This window comes from Hylobates moloch, unplaced genomic scaffold (genome assembly GCF_009828535.3).
Source record: "Hylobates moloch isolate HMO894 unplaced genomic scaffold, HMol_V3 SCAFFOLD_7, whole genome shotgun sequence".
NCBI lineage: Eukaryota > Metazoa > Chordata > Mammalia > Primates > Hylobatidae > Hylobates > Hylobates moloch.
The window spans coordinates 5,820,734-5,826,199 of NW_026652282.1; the positions used below are offsets into that span (position 1 = coordinate 5,820,734).

The 5,466-nt window shown below is 42.4% G+C and overlaps 1 pseudogene; it reads left to right on the forward strand.

Moving 5' to 3' along the window:
- Positions 1 to 1,323: 1,323 nt before the first annotated feature.
- LOC116810996 (protein BRICK1-like) lies at positions 1,324 to 1,577 on the forward strand (annotated as a pseudogene).
- The last annotated feature ends 3,889 nt before the right edge of the window (positions 1,578 to 5,466 follow it).

Below are 5,466 nucleotides of genomic sequence, written 5' to 3' on the forward strand. Positions count from 1 at the left end.
TATCCTATAGTGAGCTTTAAACTACCAATTTTAAAAATTTAACGATTCTAAAATTGCAAATTAATAAATTATATTCGATCCACTTGAGAAACTGATTTGGCTGGCTTTTAGACTTTAATCAAATTTTAAATAGCATTCCAAAGTGTTAGAAATATTTCTTCTCTTTTTTGCAAAGACGACAAATTGGCTGATGAAAATCAGTGGCTTTAGGTCACTCAGGAGCAATTAATCAACAGATATTTGAATAAACATCATTAAATGACAACACATAAAATGTGATTAAGACATAAAGATTATCAGTAATCCTAAGGGTGGATAAATGATTTTAAAATGTCAATTTATGACATTCAGTTATATTGTAAGAACAATCCTTTGATGCATTTTCTGTTTGTATCTATATTTATTCTGGCAATATAAATTTGACATTAGATAATTCCTGAAATATCTTAATATTTAAACAGACAATTATGCTTATCAATGTTTTCATTTAAACTAAATCACACTTTTTGAAACATTGCTGAAGATGTGATTATACTTCTCTTTTAACTTTTGTTTATAAAATAGAGGACGTTATTTCTTAGCATTAGACTTGAAGCACTTGTGTTAGTCTGAAATATTTCCAACAGTTCTCATCGTTTTAAAAAGTTACCTTCTCAGTACTGATCTCGCAAATGTTAGCAGGTTTTTGACGCATTTGAGTTGCAAGGACTTACATCTTAGTATAAATCCATCATGGCTAAATTCTTCATTCTTCCTCAAGTGTCCACACAATATCCAACATCCTGATGTAAAGTAAAAACGTTAATCATCACTCAATCAGTTCCATGTATCTACTACTCACAGCAATATCAGTGGCCAAAGCCTATTTCTCAATCTCCAATTTCAAGAGGCAATGCAAAGGCCATGTGACCCCTGCACACACAGTGCATTACATTACAGGAGAGAGAAACTGAGTATATTATAATAGGCAGTACACCTGCCTGATCTGTGCCCTGGAGAGAGACATTATCTCTACAATACTGCAGTGTAAGCAAACAAATCTGCTGCATGCTCTAGACAGAGACACTATCTCATCTTCCAAACTGTAATAGACATAAACACCAAGATAGTCTGGAATAAAATGGCATTTTGTGCCACATTTGCAGGACATGCTGAAACACAGAAAACCCTTGGAGAGTTATTAATATTTCCCAATAAGAAGTCAGTAGATCTCCACTCATTTTCCTTTCCTTGCTCTTGCCATTTCTCCTGCCTGGAGTTTTCTCCTTGTCCCCCCCTTCACAGATCCAAAGTCTTTACTTCAGTCTTCCTCAGGCTTTCACCATGGCAGGACAAGAGGATCTGGTGCAGCAGGAGATTCAGTAGGACTGGGCGAACTGGGAGTACATTGAGATCATCACCAGCAGCATCAAGAAAATTGCAGACTTTCTCAACTCGTTCAATATGTCTTGTTCAAGATTTGCAACACTAAGGGAGAAATTGACAGCCCTTGAACAGAGAATAGAGTACACTGAAGCATGGGTGACAAAAGGTGAGATGCTTACCTAGAACAGTGCCATGCTGCTGCTGGGAAGTTGCTTTACGGACCACAGGCCACGTGAGAAAGGCCCCAGCAGCCTTCAGCTCCTTCCTTTCTCCTTAAAGAGCAACAGGGCTTATTCTTGTTTTTCTTTTTCAAAAGTGTGGCCTTCGGGTTCTTCCATGTACATCTGAGGGTGTGATGTGGTATATGAGGAAAAGTCTAGAGGAACTCTTGGAAACATTAGGTATTTCACCTTTCCAGTAACATTTTGTAGATTTACTTGTCAATGTATTTGAGACATTCACAGCCAAAAGCCTGGGATTCGTTGTGAAGGTCCTCCCCACCCCTATCCTTCTTTCTCTCTCAGACTTTCCTTAAAGTTCTCATTGCCTCTGCACTGCTTCTGTGAACAGTCTTTGTCTCCTCCCCACCTTTGGTGGGAAGTGTGAGGCAGTCCTGGCCAAGACACTCATGCTCTGGCAATTTGGCTACCAGAGAATGTTGTTGCTAACCCACCAGTTTCCTGTTGATTTGGGGAGGTCAAGGCCAGGCTCCCACTTGGCTTAAAGGGACATTTTCAGACATTTCTTTCTGTCACTTGGGGTGTCTATGCCTCTCCAATTTCCCTAATAAACTCCTCAACTTGATCTGACTGTTGTGATTATGGTAGGGACAGGACCTAGAGATGGGTTCACTTATTCCACAGAAATGTAATGTATGCGATTATTATTCCAACAAAACTTTCAGATGTAGCTGTTTGATTCAAAGCCTAAGTGGCTTACCAGCCCAAGCCCCCATGTTTGGACTTTCAGCTGATTAGTTCATCCTAGGAATCATTTGGTCATTCAGCACATTTATCAAGCACTTACCATGTAGGCATGTTATACTCCAATAAAAGATACATCACTGAATTAGAGAAAAAAGTCTTTGCTTCATTCAAAGCACAAATCAAATGTCCCTTCCTTGAGGAGCGTTTTCCAAACACTCCAGTCATCATAAATCCCTTCGCAGAGTTCCTACTTCCATTTGTAGTCTGTCTCATAAAAACAAGTCATTTTTTGACTTGTTCAATGCTTCTCCTACTTTTTAAAAACTTTAAATTGTGGGACTTATTGTAAGGAGTTGCAGTAGATGCTAGTTGTGTCCCATCTACAGCCCCTTAGCCTCACGAGTGGCTAGCTCATTACCTGAGGGCTCTATCTAGTGACTCGAACGTGCACCTGCAGGCATGAAGAGCTAGGGAATTAAGCTCCACTCCCCAGCAGCCCTCAACCAACGGCAGATGGAAGCTGGTGTATAAATGCCCCAGCTCCTTTGCTCCTTGGGTAGGTGCATGCTCTACCCTGACTCCTAGAGTTCCTGCGGAGCATTAAGCTCCATTTATCCTCAGTGGAACCTGGCTTGATGACAGACCCTTTGGTAGGTGCCCTCCCTTTCCTGTCTTGTTTTCCCCCTCCCCACCCAGTGTTTTCTGAGAAGACCAGCTCCCCAAAAATCTAGTTGCACTAAATCATATAGCTTTTACTCACGATTACTGTCATATCAATTATGAGGCATCAAGTCCAATTCCATCATAAATATTTGAAAATCATCCTTATGTTCCCAAAGAATAAAATAATCATGATATTACAGTTAAAATATCACTGAAATAATGTTTGGAGCTAAATGAATCTATGTGTGAAGGCAACAAAAATATCAGCAGCCAAAGAGATGCATTTGGCCCCAGAATGTGTCTGAAATGCTGCTTGGCATCTGAGAATGACTTAGAAGGGCCTTTCCAGCAGTCCAGCGTGGGATGAGATGTAACTAGAGGGGCTTTGAGAATACACAGAGGACACTCCAGTGCTACAGGGAAGGTGGCAAAGGTCAACTGCTTCTTTTTCGAGGACTTTACTTGCTCCTGCTCCATCCTGATATATACCCTGAGCTTTTGACGACATGAAATTCTGATGGGGAACTGCCCCCAGCCCTATCATTGTGGCATGATTTGTGGCTTTTTTCTCCTGGTAGTCAAGAGTGGATAGCTGGCTCCTTGAGTCACGAGTTGTGCTGTCATCCATGCTTGTAGTAGGAGTAACAGGGGCATTTTAACTGGTGTGCATAGATCCCCCCTGAGGTGTGAGAGGAGTCATGGTCCTGGGGGGATTTAGGACGGGGCCCCTTTCCTGAGGGGATCAGAGCAACCCCAAAAGGAAACACAGCATCAAACATTTTAAAGGCACGATGACAAGGCAACAAAAACACCTGCCACCAGGATTCTGCTCAGGATCCTGTCATGCTTCCCCATCATGTCTGGATTGACACCAGGTTGCAAGGCTGTTTCTATCATCAAATACAACATAGAATCCATTCACTGAACAGGTCATGGAAGATAGCCCACGGATTCTTTCCCCACCATTGCCCTGAAACTCACAGGAATGCATGCCACCTGGCCACTGCAACCCGTCAAGAACAGGTTACAGGAGGGGGCCTTGGCAGAGAAGACAACTGTTTCGCTCTGCTCTCTTACTAAATGCACTAAAGCCACTCTTGCTATAATTAGTCCCCAAAGAGAAACTAAAGTAATGGGAAAGTGGAAGCTTCCTTTCTAAGACCCTAGGGATCTCTACTGAACTCCAGTGTTACTGAACTCTAGAAAGGATACGACTCACCTTGCTCTTTCAAAGGCAATCCGTGTCTGACATATCATCTAGGAATTGTTTCTTTGATGTCTCATGTGTCCTTTACCCTGTTGCATCTGCAAAATGCATGCACACACTTTATCCAGGAAAAGACAGTTTTGAGGGATTTTTTTTTATCCTAGAAGTATTGACCTTTTTCAAGTTCACTTATAAAAATTAAGCAACTTAATAGTTGATAGCAACTTAATAGTGTCAGATTATCTAGAAAGACATAGAAAGCAGAAGGAAAATAAGTCGGTGGACCCAAAACACTATTACTATTACAGTAAGGAATGTGAAATTTTAAAATAGGTAAATTCAAATGTGACCCATAAATCAGGGTCCTCAGTGTACAAAACCAAAACCCTTCACACCGTGGATACTGGTCCAGGACAGGTGCGCTCAAAGAGATTTGGGAAGAGTGAAGATGCCTAGGATGTAGGAAAGCTACAAAGAAAGAGACCACTCTGGGGATGAAGCTAGCTGGAGAAAATGATCACTGCATTTAACAGAATGTGGGTGTACTCTGCGAATAGGTACTATATTAAGGAATTTCATAGGTAAAGGGTAATTAAATACCAGCTTGAGTCTTATATCTGAGCTCAATCAAGAGGGAAAAAAGGTTTCACAATCTCAGAACAGGATTCTCCTGAGTGGGAAACACACCCCCTCTGAAGGAAAAATGTTCCCTGCTGCCAGCACCACCCCCGGGTAGCAGAACTATCTGAGTTTGAGGTCTGGAAGTCCTCATCTCCAGCAGAGAAGCCACTGTACGATGGCCCTGCCCTGGCCCTCAGGCCTCCTAGGTGCGCAGGAGTGTGTGGAGGAGAGGATGGATGGGGAGAGCCTGGTGGGCCCCATGCAAACCACTCAAAGTCTCCTGGGTGCCAGGAAGAAAGCTTTCTCTCAGCTCCGTCCTGCACATGGTGATGTTAACAGCCGCTATTATGCTTTCAGGGTAGCCCAATTCATGCATGTACCCAACCCACCCCCATTTTTCTCCTTCACTCTAAAACTGGCACTGATGAGCTACTATTTGACTTAGTGGTGTAGCAGAGTTCCCAGCCAACTGCTTCAACCATCCCATCCACTTGGGTCTCTGTGGTTGCTGCTGGCTGATGTTCCCCAAGGCTATTTCCTCTTCTTTCTGGGGCCACAGGTGGACTACGCTTCCTAGCCTCTCTTGCAGTCTCTTGTGGCTATGTCAAAAGAACAACAGTACAAGAGAAAGGTCAGTGTGGAAGAGAAAGTACCAGTGGATGGTTAAATGTTTGCTATTCTGAG